The 17615-nt window shown below is 48.2% G+C and overlaps 1 pseudogene; it reads left to right on the top strand.

Moving 5' to 3' along the window:
• Positions 1-15100: 15100 nt before the first annotated feature.
• Positions 15101-16746, top strand: LOC140392262 (nucleosome assembly protein 1-like 1; annotated as a pseudogene).
• Positions 16747-17615: the final 869 nt, after the last annotated feature.

Raw genomic sequence — 17615 nt, 5'->3', positions numbered from 1 at the left:
GTATCATGGGAGTTCAGGACTTGACCGCTAACATCACTAAATTTATGGATCACATACGGGATCACCTGGACGGAATGCAGGATCCTGGCTCTTGGGGTAACTGGGGATTTGGAGGTTGGAAGGACTGGTTGATAAATGTGGCCATGTATTTAGTGGTGGCTATCGGCTGCATCTTTGTGGGCCTAGCCATCCTTAAATGTGTGATGGGTAGAATGCGGGGTGCACTGGAACAGATCAACGCCCCTAAAATCTTGTCTGTCAAAATCCATGAGGGTGCAGCAGATGAAGGGGGGCTACGCCAGGAATTGGAAATGCAGCGACGGATCTTTTTAGATGAGGGACCGTAGCTATGGATTGGATAGTTCGGTTATCATGGAATGATAAAAGGAGGGAATGACGAATGTGATATAAAATAGTTACTTTCGAGATATTAGTTACTGTAATGTAGAGATAGGCCAGTCTCATCCTGGTGAGTTCACAGACAAAGGATTTCAGACCGCATGGCAAAGCAAGGAGGAGGTGTGTCCAGCTACGGAGGGGAAAAGGATGCTGGGTAATAGGGGGCCAGAGGAAGGGATTGGAAGTGAGCCAATTAGAATGTATGGCCAGGTCAGGAGGGCTATAGGATGACCTATGGGAATCGTGTATGTGAAACTTGATGCCAGTTGTGTGAGTAGTAGAGATCCCTTTGTCCTACAGACTCACTTGATTCCAGAGGTGTACGAAGCAAGATGTGCTTTGTACTGCTGAGAATTGAGAAAGACTTGCAAGTCAAATAAAATAACTAATGCTGTACCTGCAAATCCATCTCGACTTTTATTGAGACCAGACTGATGGGTAAAGAAATTTGGGATTTGTCATACTGAGGTGGCATCCTCTTTAAGCCGGATTTTGTACACGTAGGGCAGTGTGCCCATGCCCTCGAAAACATCCTGGTTGTGCGTGAGGATTGAGTTGAGCTGCGCCCTAAAGTCTGCATCTGGAAAATCGGACGTGCCTTCTGGAGAGAGAGTGTACACGCTGCCCGAGGTGGAGGATTTTGCATGCCTGTGCGCCTAACAGAGAGTCCTTTGAGGAGCCCACGATTTTGAATGGTAGTATGGTTTTACGTGAGTTGTGTGTCACTTCGAGCTGGCACGACCCCGTGGCGGGGATGACGTTGCCATTATAGTCAACGAGTTGACAGTTGGATGGCAGAATAGGTGGTTTAACTTTCAGGGTCTGGAATGCTGACCATGCGAGGAGATTGGCGGAGGCACCAGTGTCCAGGCGGAATCTGATCTGGGATCGGTTGACCGTCAGGGTGACACATAACTTGTCATCTGGATCAATGCTGTGCACTGACAGCGGCTGGTGCATTCAACTCGGGGACAGCTTGTTCTTGTTGATGACAGCAACGCGGAAGGGCTCCCTGTCCTCAGTGTCACTGGTCTGTGTGATGTCGGGATCGGACTCGGTGAACGTGGGTTAAATTGCCCGAACATTTCTGCGAGGCTGGTTGAACGGGTACGAGTTGGCAGGGTGAGCTGCTCGACAGCAGGCCGCATAGTGGCCCAACCTGCCACAGCGTAGGCATTGTCGTGCTTTGGCAGGACATTGCCGCTTGAAATGGGCGGAGCCACAGTTGCCGCACGTCGTGACGTCAGTGCGTTCGTTGCGCCACCGCGCATGCGGGGTGCGGTCTTGCGTAGTGCGCGCCTGCGCATCGCGTTCCTCTGCGTCAGCATCCCCTCTTTCGGCGTGTACAAGCGTGGGAGGCCTCAGAAAGCGCGTGAAACGGCCGCACTCCTCCGGGCCGCGGGCCGGGAGGTACTCTATCGTCTGGACCTGCTCCGCCTCGTGGGGTCCCTGCCGTGCCATTTCAGCCGCCTGGATGTGTGAGTACCAGCTGGTGGCGTTCTCATGCAGGACGCAGGTCTCGACGGTAGTTGCCAGGGTGAGTTACTTGACCCGAAGGAGCTGCTGGCGCAGGGTGTCCGACATGACTCCGAAAACATCTGGTCGCGTATCATGGAGTCAGAGGTTGTCCCATAACCGCAGGACTGCATGAGGATGCGGAGGTGTGTTAAATAAGACTGGAAAGGTTTGTCCTTACCCTGCAGGCGCTGCTGGAACAGGTACCTCTCGAAGCTCTCGTTTACATCAACGCTGAAGTGTTCGTCGAACATCAGGAGCACCGTCTTGTAATTGGTTTTGTCCTCGCCGTCCGCAAATGTAAGGGAGTTAAAGGTGTGGTTGGCGTGTTGCCCCGCTGTGGAGAGAAGAAGGGCAATCTTCCTGGTGTCCGATGCATTCTCCCTGTCTGTGGCCTCGAGGAAGAGCTAAGAAGCGCTGCTTGAACAGTTTCCAATCGACCCCGAGATTGCCAGCGATTTGGAGTGGCGGCGGCGGATTGATGTTCTCCATGGTGCAGGACGGCGGATTGCTGATACATTGCAGGTAGGTCTCACAGGCGCTGGTTTGCGTCCACTTCTGGTATCATGTCGCGTTGGGTGTTCTGATGTACAAACGATCCAACACGGCTGGAGATGGTGTAACTCAATTTTATTAACTACTCAACTGTAACGGCACACTGCTAACTTGGGTACGTGTATTACCAGCTAATCTGTGGACCCTGTCCTATCACTATCTGGGTGAGGCACTCAGCACATGGTGAATGTCTGAGTGGCAGGCTCTGAGCTCGGTGCTCTGGGCTGGCTGCTGCTGGAATGAGCGGGAACTCTGGTGTCCCCTGTTTTTATAGTGCGTGTGCTCTCACTGGTGATTGGCTGTAATGTTGTGCGTGTGTTGGTTGGTCCTACTGCATGTCCATCAGTGTGTGTGTGATTGCACCATGATATGTTAATATGGATATCATGGCAGCTACCACAAGCATAGAAAAAAAAAGTCTAAATCAGACAACAAAGTGATTCGACCATTCGAACACCTCATGATGACTTCTTGGTTACTTAAACACAAGAACACTGATGACGTTCACAAAGAAATGACAACATCAACACCACCACTTAAAGACCAGAAGAAGAAAGCAACTCAATCGAAGAAATTCATAAAGTTTGGACTGATAAATTTTTAAAATTAAGATTGGCCTCATAAATATTAATTGGTTTTGTATAATCATCAATATCATCACAACTTGTACATATCATCATTTATCTACCTGTTTTGTCCAATTATCTTTGACAAAGTACAGAAAATATGTAAAAAGAAAAAAGGGGAGAGTCTTGATATGCATCACTGGATATACACAAGGGATTAAGGTAAATACACTGCAACTAAGTAACCACTAGAGGGAGCACCAGAGATGTATATATACATAGACAAACAGGAAGTCAGCAGACTCTTCACAGGAACGGCAGCTGGTGATCAGGACACAGACAGGCAGCTCAGATGTAACATAGTATAAGCGCTGGAGAGAGAACAAACTCATAGAAATAAAGCATCTACTTCAACTGCAAGACTACGAGCTTTATTCAGACACAAGGAATAATACTCAGAGTAAAGCTCCCTCTGCACACTCTCCATTAAACCCTCCCAGGTCAGGTGTAGCACGGGGTTATATACAGAGTAAAGCTCCCTCTACACTGTCCCCATCAAACACTCCCAGGACAGGTACAGCACGGGGTTATATACAGAGTAAAGCTCCCTCTACACTGTCCCCATCAAACACTCCCAGGACAGGTACAGCACGGGGTTATATACAGAGTAAAGCTCCCTCAGCACTGTCCCCATCAAACACTCCCAGGACAGGTACAGCACGGTGTTAGATACAGAGTAAAGCTCCATATACAATGTCCCCATCAAACACTGGCAGGGTAAGAAAAGTACCGGTTAGACCATGGAGTGAAGCTCAGCCACGTGACTCACCTCCTCTGGAAAAGCTGTAGACACACCTGGTCCCACAAGGAGTAAAGCAGCACGTCTGAAATTTGCCGCAGTCACTCTCACTGCTACACGCCTTCCCCATGGTCGAATTACACACATAGCTCAGTTGACTGGGGCTGAAGCACTCTCCCGCTTTGTCACCTACAAGGACAACAATTGGATATAAAGGTCAGTTTATATTTGGAGGAAAGTGTAACTGGTTTGATTAGTAAGTTTGCGGACGACAGAAAGGTTGGTGGAATTGCAGATAGCAATGAGGACTGTCAGAGGATACAGCAGGATATAAGTTGCTTGGAGACTCGGGCGGAGAGATGGCAAATGGAGTTTAATCTGGACAAATGTGAGGTAATGCATTTGGAAGGTTTAATACAGGTGGGAAATATACAGTGAATGGTAGAACCCTTAAGAGTATTGACAGACAGAAGGATATGTGTGTGCAGGTGACTAAAAATGGCAACGCAGGTGGAGAAGGTAGTCAGGAAGGCATACGGCATGCTTGCCTTCATTGGCCGGGCCATTGAGTATAGAAATTGTCAAGTCATGCTAGAACCTTATTTAGGCCACATTTGGAATGTCATAGAATTTACAGTGCAGAAGGAGGCCATTTGGCCCATCGAGTCTGCACCGGCTCTTGGAAAGAGCACGCTACCCAAGGTCAACACCCCCACCCTATCCCCATAACCCAGTAACCCCACCCAACACTAAGGGCAATTTATCATGGCCAATCCACCTAACCTGCACATCTTTGGACTGTGGGAGGAAACCGGAGCACCCGGAGGAAACCCACGCACACACGGGGAGGATGTGCAGACTCCGCACAGACAGTGACCCAAGCCGGAATCGAACCTGGGACCCTGGAGCTGTGAAGCAGTTGTGCTATCCACAATGCTACCGTGCTGCCCACAAAAATTTAGTGTCCCCAATTCATTTATTTCTAATTATGGACAATTTAGCGTGGTCAATCCATCTAGCTTGCACATCTTTGGGTTGTGAGGGCGAAACCCACGCAAACACGTGGAGAATGTGCAAACTCCACATGGACAGTGACCTAGACCCGGGATCGAACCTGGGACCTCGGTGCCGTGAGGCAGAGTGCTAATCACTGCTCCACCGCGCTGCCCCCTTGTAGTATGTAGAATGTAGTGACCAATTGTGGTCGCCACACTACCAGAAGGATGTGGAGCATTTAGAGAGGGTGTAGAAGATGTTTACCAGGATGTTGCCTGGTATGGAGGGCATAGCTGTGAGGAAAGGCTGAATAAACGTGGTTTGTTCTCACTGGAATGACGGAAATTGAGGGACGACCTGAAAGAAGTCTACTAATTTTGAGGGGCATAGACAGAGTGGATAGTCCGAAGCTTTTTCCTCAGGGTGGAATAGTTAATTACTACGGGGTATAGGTTTAAGGTACGAAGGGCAAAGTTTAGAGGAGAAGTGCGAGGAAAGTTTTTTGCACAGAGGGTAGTGGGTGCCTGGAACTCGCTGCCGGAGGAGGTGGTGGAAGCAGGGACGAAAGTAACATTTATGGGGCATCTTGACAAATACATGAATCGGATGGGAATACAGGCATACGGACCCCAGATGTGTGGAAGGATTTAGGTTCGGTGGGCAGCATGGTCGACGAAGGCTTGGAGGGCCGAAGGGCCTGTTCCTGTGCTGTACTTTTCTTTGTTCTTTGCACACAGACGGATACGTGGGGCCAGATTCCCAATGGGAATTCTCTCAGTGTCTTCAGTTGCTGATAGGCAATGGATTAATTGTCCCAGTTTCCCCGACACCCCGTTTCATGAACCAATCATCTTATAGTTTTTAATTTTCACTTCCTGAGCCTTGCAAAGCTGCACCTGGGAACTGAAAATCTGACCCTGGTCTTTAGAGCCTCGCGTCTTTCATACTGAACTGTGAAACATTTCATAGTCACGCCTGAGGCAACAAGGTTACACAGTGGTTAGCACCGCTGCCTCACATTGCCAGGGGGCCGGGATCGATTCTGGCCTTGGGTGACTGTGTGAAGTTTGTACATTCTCCCCATATCTGTGTGGGTTTCCTCCAGATGCTCCACTGTCCTCTCACAGTCCAAAGATGTACAAGTGATGTGGATTGGCCATGATAAATGCACAGGGTTATGGGGAGAAGCTGGATGTGGGCTTATACAGAGTGCTATTTTGGAGGGTCATTGCAGACTCAATGATCTGAATGGATTCCTTCAGCACTGCAGGGGTTTAATGGAAATAGCAGCATCTGCCCTCTAGTGGTTAGTGTTTATCATTCTCTGTCCTCTGCAGTTCTGGCTCTATCAGCCTCTGTGTTCTCCAGTCTAGTTTCTATCAGTCTCTGTTCTCTACAGCTTGGACTGATAAACCCTAGACTGTCCTCTGCAGTCTAGGGACCAATGGACTCCTCCCTACCAGTCTTGGGTCTATAGGAATCTATCTCCATGTGGTTGTTGCCTATTTCCCCCAGTTTGTCACAGTCACTCTCTCAGACCCAGGCTCACCTTGTGTGAATGAGTAGAGACATTTCTTGCCACATCCAATGTCACAACACTGTTGATAAGCGTGGCAATCGTCATCATCCTCACAAGACTGAGTCACGTTTTTCGTGCAGAGAGACAACACTTTGGAAACTTCTGGACATTTCTTTGGCAAAACTAAATAACGTAAAAATCGAAATCAGTCAAATGTCAGATATCAAAACCTCAATTGCAGAGTAAATTAAGGTCAACACTGCCACCATCAAACACTCCCAGGACAGGTACAGCACAGGGTTAGATACAGAGTAAAGCTCCCTCTACACTGCCCCCATCAAACACTCCCAGGACAGGTACAGCACGGGGTTAGATACAGAGTAAAGCTCCCTCTACACTGTCCCCATCAAACACTCCCAGGACAGGTACAGCACAGGGTTAGATACAGAGTAAAGCTCCCTCTACACTGTCCCCATCAAACACTCCCAGGACAGGTACAGCACGGGGTGAGATACAGAGTAAATCTCCCTCTACACTGTCCCCATCAAACACTCCCAGGACAGGTACAGCACGGGGTTAGATACAGAGTAAAGCTCCCTCTGCACTGTCCCCATCAAACACTCCCAGGACAGGTACAGCACAGGGTTAGATACAGAGTAAAGCTCCCTCTACACTGTCCCCATCAAACACTCCCAGGACAGATACAGCACAGGGTTAGATACAGAGTAAAGTTCCCTCTACACTGTCCCCATCAAACACTCCCAGGACAGGTACAGCACAGGGTTAGATACAGAGTAAAGCTCCCTCTACACTGTCCCCATCAAACACTCCCAGGACAGGTACAGCACAGGGTTAGATACAGAGTAAAGCTCCCTCTACACTGTCCCCATCAAACACTCCCAGGACAGGTACAGCACAGGGTTAGATACAGAGTAAAGCTCCCTCTACACTGTCCCCATCAAACACTCCCAGGACAGGTACAGCACAGGGTTAGATACAGAGTAAAGCTCCCTCTACACTGTCCCCATCAAACACTCCCAGGACAGGTACAGCACAGGGTTAAATACAGAGTAAAGCTCCCTCTACACTGTCCCCATCAAACACTCCCAGGACAGGTACAGCACAGGGTTAGATACAGAGTAAAGCTCCCTCTACACTGTCCCCATCAAACACTCCCAGGACAGGTACAGCACAGGGTTAGATACAGAGTAAAGCTCCCTCTATACTGTCCCCACCAAACACTCCCAGGACAGGTACAGCACAGGGTTAGATACAGAGTAAAGCTCCCTCTACACTGTCCCCATCAAACACTCCCAGGACAGGTACAGCACAGGGTTAGATACAGAGTAAAGCTCCCTCTACACTGTCCCCATCAAACACTCCCAGGACAGGTACAGCACAGGGTTAGATACAGAGTAAAGCTCCCTCTTTACTGTCAACATCAAACACTCCCAGAACAGGGTTAGACACAGAGTTTTAGGATCCCTCTACACCAGTGTTCTTCAAACTTTTTTTCCGGGGACCCATTTTTACCAACCGGTCAATCTTCGGGACCCAACCCGGCCGACCTTCGCGACCGACGCCGGCCGACCTGTGCGACCCGCCATTTTCTCTTACCTTGTTTGATGCTGAAAAAAATGTCGGAAATGGCTTTGGGTCCCTTTGGCCCTCGTTCACGCTCCTCCAATGGAACCTGTTGGATGAAGGTGAAGCCTTCCCATGTCGGAAAGTTTTGGGCACGATTCTCCGAGGCCGCGCCAGTTGGGAGAATCGCCGGCCCGCTATTATATCAACCGGCGGGAACGGCCACGTCGAGGTCTGCGCCACGCCAGCCGGAGAATCGCCCAAGACACTCACAACGACGATTTTCCGGTACCCCCACTATTCTCCGGCCCGGATGGGCCGAGCGGCAGCTCCGACACGACAGGTTCCCGTCGGCGCCGTCCACACCTGGTCACTGCCGGCGGGAACTGTGCGGGAACGCTCGGGGCGCGGCTTGTTGGAGGGGGTGGGAGGGGGTTCCTTCACTGGGGCGACCTCCGATGGAGTCTGGCCCGCGATCGGGGCCCACCGATCGGCGGGCCAACCCCTCTAAAGGAGGACCTCCTTTCCTCCGCCGACCCGCAAGATCCATCCGCCATCTTCTTGCGGGGCGGCCTCATTGAGGACGGAACCGCGCATGCGTGGCTGACCTCATTTACGCGGCGCTGCTTTTTACGCGGCACCAAGGCCCAGCGCGCGTAAAATATGCGACCCCTCTCCTAGCCCCCCGGGGGCGGGAGAATAGGGGGCTGGGAGCAGGCTCCGACGCCGGAGTGAAACACTCCGGTTGTCACTCCGGCGTCGGGACTTTGTCTCCCTTTGGGAGAATTGCGCCCATGGAGTTTCCATCTGTCCAAAGTTCAGCATTTTTTTCCTGTAAAGTTTTATCAAATAAAACCCCCCCGGAACTTGTAAAAAAAAATAAAATGAGTAAAGTAAATGAAAGAAATAAAAATTAAATGAATAAAATAAATGAATAAAATCCCCTGAACTTGTAAAACAAAAAGCTGTGACCGTTTAAAAAAAATAGCTGCCGTACTGCGCATGCGCGGCGATGATCGGGCGCCCATGTGCAATGCGGCTGAATTTTTTTTACATGTTCGTGGCCATTTTAAAGGCCGCTTGCAGCCGGCGTTATTAAAGCCACCTGCTGTGTGGGGATTTGCGCGATCGGGAGCGCTGCGAAGGTCGGCTCCACAACCCTCCGGTCACGCCTCCGAGTTTGAAGGACACTGCTCTACACCGCCCCTATCAAACACTCCCAGGACAGGTACAGCACAGTGTTAGATACAGAGTAAAGCTCCCTCTACACTGTCCCCATCAAACACTCCCAGGACAGGTACAGCACGGGGGTAGATACAGAGTAAATCTCCCTCTTCACTGTCCCCATCAAACACTCCCAGGACAGATACAGCATGGGGTTAGACACAGAGTAAAGCTCCCTCTACACTGTCCCCTTCAAACACTCCAGGGCAGGTACAGCACGGCGTTAGATACAGAGTAAAGCTCCCTCTACACTGTCCCCATCAAACACTCCCAGGACAGGTACAGCACGGGGTTAGATACAGAGTAAAGCTCCCTCTACACTGTCCCCTTCAAACACTCCAGGGCAGGTACAGCACGGCGTTAGATACAGAGTAAAGCTCCCTCTACACTGTCCCCATCAAACACTCCCAGGACAGATACAGCATGGGGTTAGATACAGAGTAAAGCTCCCTCTACACTGTCCCCTTCAAACACTCCAGGACAGGTACAGCATGGGGTTAGATACAGAGTAAAGCTCCCTCTGCACTGTCCCCATCAAACACTCCCAGGACAGGTACAGCACGGGGTTAGATACAGAGTAAAGCTCCCTCTACACCGCCCCTATCAAACACTCCCAGGACAGGTACAGCAGGGGGGGACGGGGTGGGGGGGTGGGGGTGGGGGGGGGGGTGGGGGGGGTGGGGGGGGGGGGGTTCGATACAGAGTAAATTTGTTTTTTTTGCCGGTGCATAAGGTGTACTCGAGGATCGACTTTTTTGTGGTAGGGAAGGCGCTACTAGCTGGGGTAAAGAAGGCAGAGTATTCGGCGATTGTGATATCGGACCATGCTGGGTGGATGTGGTCTTGGAGAAGGGCCCAGCTCCGAGGCCGGTGTGGAGGTTGGATGTGGGTTTGTTGGCAGACCCGAATTTCTGCATTAAGGTGGGGAAGGTGATAGAGGATTATGTGGAGTTTTTGTTCAAGGAGAATGTGGGTAGGGAGGCGCGGGAGGAGCAGCAGCGGCTGATAGCGGAGATTTTGAGGTTGATGGAAGGTATGCGGAGGATCCGGAGTCAGGGCTATTGGTGAGGAGGAAGGAGGAACAGGCAAAGTGTGATCTTCTGTTCACGGGGAGAACGGTTCGGCAGTTGAGGTGAGCGAGGGGGTTGGTTTATGAATATGGTGAGAAGGTCAGTCGATGGCTGGCGGGCTAGCTCCGTCGGTAGGCAGCAGCAAGGGAGATCACGTGGATTAGGTATGGAACGGGTGATGGTGCCGCCGGAGCAGGTGAATAAGGTTTGAAGACTTTTATTGGTGCTTGAATAAGCCGGAGCTGTCGGAGGATGTGTCCGAGATGAAGGAGTTTCTGGAGCGATGTTTTGTCCAGAGCTGGGAGGGGAGGAGAGGGCCAGATTGAAGAAACTCGTTGGGTGGAGGAAGTTCAGGCAGCAATAGGGAAGATGCAATTGGGCAAGGCACCTGGAATTTTAGTGGAATTTCATTAAAAAGTTCAAGATAAGTTGGCACTGCTGATGGTAGAAATATATGAGGATGCGATTGTGGTGATATGCCTGTGCACAGTTTTGTATACAGTTGTCTATCAGTGTATATAGTGATCGATGTGATCTCCAACTAGTTGGTGGCGATAGAGACCTACAATGTGAATCAAGATATCCGGTAGTTGGCAGTAAGCCGGACAAGACGACAATCACACTAGAAGTAGCTCCAGGAGAATTCAAGAATTCATTTATTTCTTTACATCTGTTATCTTTCCACGTGTTCATCTTGTTAATAAAACTATCTTACTCGTCAAACAGCTAAATGTTCTGTGTGCATCTGTACTACAACCACAACACAGAAGATAACATGGTACCAAGAGTGTTGATCAATTGAAGATAACAACAGAGAAGACGGGACGAAACAGGCTGAAGATAGAAAAAAGAACATTCTTCCACATAGCTGGCAAACTACCGGCAACTGCGACTCAACACACGGAAAGACTGTTAAGTTAGAGATGGAAGGTTTGAAGGCACCCCACCAGCTCAAGTCACTGGTAATGTAGATGAGAATTGGCATGTCTTTTTTTAAGCAGCAATATAGACGCTATGTTGCAGCCCTTGGCCTGCAGGCAGCCTGATGAGAGGCGTATTGCGTTGCTGGTTCTCAAGCAAAATAAATTTACAATACCTTCACGTTCGAAGGGGAAAGCAAGAGCTTCAAAGAAGTAATAAAGTACTTTGATCGGCATTGCTCCCCGAAGAAAAATGAAACGTTTGAACATTATATATTTTGCACGCATACGCAAAAAGCAGGTTTTTTTAACCGACTTGGGGTGAAGGCGCGGTCGTTCAATTTTAGTACTCTAAAGTCGTCGATGAGCCATGATCAGATAGTGTTCGGGACATCGAATGATAAAGTAAGTGAGAGGTTATTGAGGTTCAATTAGAAAACGCTATCAAGATTTGTCATGCAAGCTGTTAGCTGCACAGCAGATCAGTACGCTTAACCTGAAACATTTTGGCGTCAAACTGGAAGAAGACACCAGCGCCATAAGCATTGTGACACAGTTGAATAAAAAATGTGGTCGCAGGGCAGGTGGCCATTTTAAACGGTCGACCGGGTCTGTCATTTTATACCAGCACTGTGGCAATCGACATGGGCCACGGCAAAGACCGGCATTTGGAATGGTGTGTTCCAAGTATGGCCGAAAAAAATCACTTTGCGAAGCAATGCTTTTCGTGTCCAACAGTGGACCAAACAGGATCAGTCTACGCAATTGATGAGATATCCATTGAAGACCTGCTTTTTATTCACCTGATTTGGAACAAGGACACGATGAGTCCGAATATGAAGAGTGAAGAAGTTTTACTGACCAGTTGTGGCAATAGTGCTGGTGATGCTGATACCATCGAAGACAGATGGACAATGCTGAATGATACATTGATCAAATGCAAGCTCGACACGGGAGTGAGGGCTAACCTTCTCAGCTTGTCCAATTTGAACGGGCTGCAAGTTAAACTGAAAGTCGTCAATCAAACGAGACTACTAACAAACTTCAGTGGGAATGAGATTACGACGTTGGGAGCATGTGAACTCGAAGCATGGGTACACATCCGAAGTCACAACCGAAGTCACATCATATCATTTTCCATTGCGGACACGGTGTGGTGATACTGTAGATGGCGGTACAGACAAACCCTGCGGTCTCCAGACAGGGGTCACATGACAAGGCACTCAGATATACGTGTGGGCACATCCGGTGATCGGGAGACGGTTATAAGATGTACAAGAGGACAGTCATGCCTCAGGATAGTTCCAGGGGAGTACAAAGAAACTCCATGATAACTTGCTCTGTAACAGATTAGTATCCTACCATCAGCGATTTAATAAAGATCCTGGTTTGGAAAAAGTCACAAGTTGTTGTAGATTCCTTGCTAGACACCGAACACCAAACACAGCATGGTACAAGAATACTGAAGATTTGAAGATAACATGGTACCAGAGTGCTGAAGATTTGAAGATAACGACGGATGTGACAAAGTTAAAATTCGGCGGACAGACCGATCTGGTGATCTGCAGCCTGTGGCGACATGGCGCAACAGAAGGATGGAGCTAGAGATGGACGTATAAAGGGACCCCATCAGCTTCAATTCACGTTTGATGTAGCTGCATTTAAGCAGCTATTCGGATTCTATATTGTAGCCCTAGGCCTGCAGGCACAACCTGACAACAGGCTTATTGTTGTTCATGGCAGCAGGTCCTCAAGCAGCAGAACTATATAATACCTTTGTCTGTGACAGCGAAGAGCAGAACAAGGGCTATGATGAAGCATTAAACTGATCGGTATTGCTCTATGAAAAATAACGAAGCATGTGAACGTGACATAGTTAGTACGTGTACCCAGAAAGAAGGGCCTTAATCAGAAAGCCACTTTAAGATGTATTGTGCGAATGAGATGGCTGCACAGCAAAACAGTGCACTCAGCTCGAAGCATTTTGGCACCAACTCAGAGGAAAATGCCAGCGCCATTAGTGCTGTGACACACATCATGAAGAAACATGGTTTCAGTGCAGATGACCATTTTAAGTGGCTGACAGGAGCCTCCATCCTGTGCCAAATGTGTGGCACTCGACAAGGCCCACGGCAATGTCCGGCCTTTGAAAAAGTCTGTTCCTGGTGTGGCCATGTTGGGCATTTTGGAAAACAGTGTTTTGCCCATCCTTCAATGGACCATATAAAATCAGTAAATGTGGTTGTTGAGATAAATACCGACTAACAGTTCTTCATCAATCTCATTGCAACCATGTACCAGAAGAGTCCGAACAAAAAAGATGAAAGTACAATTTCAAAAAGACCGAAGCTATTAAGATCTCGGAAACCATCAAAACCAGATGGAAATCGATGGTGTTCCTGAATAGCTCATTACTACGATGCAACCTTGACATTAAAACGAGGGCCAACTTCCTCAGCTGGCCAGCATTGCACAAGATGAACACGCAGCTGAAAGTCGCTGATTCGCCGGGACTGCCGGTGTGCTGCGGTACAAAAAGGATGGAGACTTTCGGTGAATGTGAACTTGAGCTCTCCGTGGACGACATGACGTTCGTGTTACTGTTTTATATTGTAGATATGGACATTGAGTCCATCATAAGAGTGGACTCATGTGAATCCGTGAACTTAGTTGAGCGACTGTGTACCCCGGAAGACAGGTGGCCAGCTGAATATTACAGATCCCTACAAGTGTGCACGGTTGATGAGGATTGAGAAGAAATCTAGGGGGAGGACGACAAATCAAACAAAGAGACAGAACAGCCAGCAAGCATTCCGCAATTCTGGTTAACAGTCTTCAAGAACATGCACGTGCTCAGTGGCATGATACAGGAGTGCACAGGCTGTAAGATCGACTGGAGGGAGGGCAAAAATGCCACACTGAAAAAAATTAAAACTAAGCTGAAGCACAAAGGTTGAAGCACTCACAGAACAATCATGAAAACTGTGCCAAATGAATCGTTCTTCAATTTCTCCAGTCCTCCTGAAATTCCACAGCGTGGAATGTTAAGCAAACGTTTGGCAGTCAAACTCAATGCTGACTTTGATCACGGCGGCCTCCTGCGTGAACACATAATTCCGTGTGCAATGTTGCATTTTACAGGGGAAATCATTGCAGACGATGCTGAATCCGGCGATGAATATTGTGAATATATGTTTGAATACTTCGAAGAAGATGCGGAAAGTAATGGCGTGGAAGGTGAGACAGATGAAGACCAGTATGAACTGCTTGTAGATCTTTTTTGCAGGAGCAAGGATGGGCTAAATGAAAAGGCCAAAGAAGTGGCACTCCAGTGTTTTGGAAGGAATGACGAGGTGGTCGCGGGGAATGCCCAGACAGCACTGGACACAGAGAAGAGCGGAAGCTCTGAGATGGCGCACTCCAAAATAAAAACTGAGATTGAAGTTGCTGATACCTCGGAGGACCAGCCACTGAACAAGCTAGAAACAGACTACATCATCCCAATCTTGGAGAAGCTTGCTCCAGACGTACTTGGTGAATCGTTTCAGGCCTCTGAAATAATTCCAGTAGTCGACTCCCTGATCATCATGAATACTGAGGATGAATGGGACGAATCGATGATGAATACGACGATGGCAGCTCTGATGTTGAAAAGATTGACAACTCCGAGAGTGTAACAACGGAGGACCTGATGACTATCTCGCTAGGCAGCCTAATGGATCGATCGTATATTCTCGAACAAGGCCATGATGACCCAATGTCTGAATCATCATGACCAGAGAGTGTCAGCATAGTTATTTTGAGTGAAGAGGAGCCATTAAGTGATGCTCCAGTCAGCCAAAAAGGGGAGGCACCTGTTGCCGTAGATTTAACCTCCACCCAGGCACCAGACACTGAGGCGCTCGAACATCCCATTGAGGCCACAGAAGTGGGCGGGGTCACACAACCTCGTGATGACGTATCGGCGCCTCAGTATCCACCCGAGCATCCGCAGACCTCTGAACACAGGGTGCAGACCACTACCGAACCAGGGGCTGCCAAGCCTCAACATAAGCACAAAAAAATTTGCAAAACAATTGTCAAAACAAGGAGGAGAAAAAGGAGAAGACTGGGAGAGCCAGCTCATTCCACTGGTAAAAATAAAAAAGAAGGTGAGGTCATGACTGATAAACCAGAGGCAAAAGAAACAGCAAACAGCATCGTGGCAAGAAGAACAAAAGAAAGAGGCTGGTGACGCATGTGTGCCAATCACGGATGCAGGCCTTCCAAAGGCACAGAGTAAAGAGGAGAAGAAGCAAGAGGTCGGCATGTAAACCAGTCTTTGAAAAGGCTGGTAATAGCCCAAATGAATGCAGGGGTGATCCCGTGAGGGAGGCACAATGACCTGGGTGAAAGAGGCGGACACGGACCAAGGCATGTCATGCTTATGGGCACCCCAGTTAAACTTGTTCACATTGTTTAAACATATCACAAATATATAAAGTTAAAAAGGTAATAACGATTACAAATAAACCATAATGTTTTCTGAGGAAAGGGGATGTGGTGATATGCCTGTAAGTAATATTGTAGATGGCTGGTGGTGCAACCTCCAACCCAGCAGGTGGTGGTATAGACACCATGAGGTCTCCAGACAGGGGTCATGTAACAAGGCACTCAGATATAAGAGCGGGTACATCCGGTGATCGGGAGATGGTTATAAGATGTACAAGAGAACAGTTGTGCCTCGGGTTAGTTCCAGGGGAGTACAAAGAAACTCCATGATAGCGTGCTCTGACACAGGTCGCTATCTTACCAATTTAATAAAGATCCTGTAATTTAATAAAGATCCTGGTTTGGACAAGCCACAAATTGTTTGGTAGATTTCTTACTAAAAATCGAACAGCAAACACAACACACGGTTCATGAGTCCTCATAGAAGCCAAAACAAATTACAGAATTCTTATTAACAGTCTTCAAGAATGTGAAGTTGTTCAGTGGCATAATACAGGAGCATGATGGGCCTAGCTTAAAGCATCTACAAGATGTAAACGTAAAATGTTCAGAGCTTGAACAAGCAATGAGCTTCACTCTGGAGTTTACGTTTGAGCCAAATGAGTATTTCACAAATGAGGTAGTCACGAAAGCCTACCAGATGGAGTCACAACCTGACGAGTTAGATTTTTTCTTCTTTGATGAACCAGAAATCATGGGATGCACAGGGTGCCGGATCGACTGGAAGAAAGGAAAAAACGTCACATTGAAAACCATTAAAATAAAGCAGAAGTGTACGGGTCAGGGCATTGGTAGAAAACTGTATCGAATGACCCTTTCTTCAATTTCTTCAATCCTCCTAGAGTTCCAGAGCATGGAGAGTAGGATGAAGGTTCTCAGCAAGACTCGCTGCTGACTTTGAGATTGGTCAATTCTTGCGCAAACACGTAATTCCACGTGCAGTGTCATATTTTACAGGCGAAGCCATTGCAGATGATGATGGCTACGATTATGATTACGCAATGATAATTATGATGACCATGATTACGATGAGGAACGTGAAGACTCAGATGTTGAGCCAGAAGAGGATGACTATGGAAAACTATTCAGTTGGTTTTGGCGGTTGTGACGAGGTGATCACAAGGGGCACCCAATCTGTGCAGGACAACGTTAAGGGTGAAAGCTCTAAAATGGCACGTGCAGAGACTGAAAGTGAGATTGGAGCAGCAGATACACCAACTGAGAGCAAACCAACGGCGAACAGCCAACTGGTAACTGAAGAAATGATCCCCATTTTGGAGAAATTGGCTCCAGGGCAGTACGATGAATCACCCTATTCCCACGGAATGGTTCCTACATTGAATGGTTCCTACAGCGGACTCCCTAATACCCGAGGCCACTCCACCAAAAGACTTGCGGGGAGAACAAATGGATACATCTTTGTCCACTTCTCCAATGAAAGGCGAAGCATGTATCATTATATCAGATGAGAATGAGATGCTAATTGAATCTAAAGTGAAAAGTGCAGAAATGTTGAGGACATTGACCCAGCTACGACACCGGAATGCAAAGGTTTGCAGATCATTCCTATAGTCGCAGGCTTGCCTGCAACTGCAAAAGCATCCAAAAGTATGCAGACGTTAGATGCCTCACCAGTTGAGGGTATGCAGATCGAGCACAAGCACTATGGATAAATCAAAACTCCTCAATGCAGCAAAGACACCAGAGTCAGATACTGTGACAGCAGAGCCAGAGTCAGTTTACACAGCAAAAGATCCAGAAACAGCCACTACAACCAGGGATCCGGAACCGGCTAATCCCTTGGCAGAGTCCAGCAACAAGAAGGATACCACTAGAGTCAACAAAAAAAAAGGATATGTAATCAGCGGATCATTCAAAAGAGAAGGAAGGGGAAGAGAAGAAGAGTTGAGGACACAGTTGGTTGACAGGGAAGCACATGTGACAGTGAAGACACAAGCAATACGGCCGATATGTAAG

Source organism: Scyliorhinus torazame, chromosome 16, assembly GCF_047496885.1.
Source record: "Scyliorhinus torazame isolate Kashiwa2021f chromosome 16, sScyTor2.1, whole genome shotgun sequence".
NCBI lineage: Eukaryota > Metazoa > Chordata > Chondrichthyes > Carcharhiniformes > Scyliorhinidae > Scyliorhinus > Scyliorhinus torazame.
The sequence above is the reverse complement of the archived record's forward strand: the minus strand, read 5'-3'. Positions and strand labels throughout refer to the sequence as shown.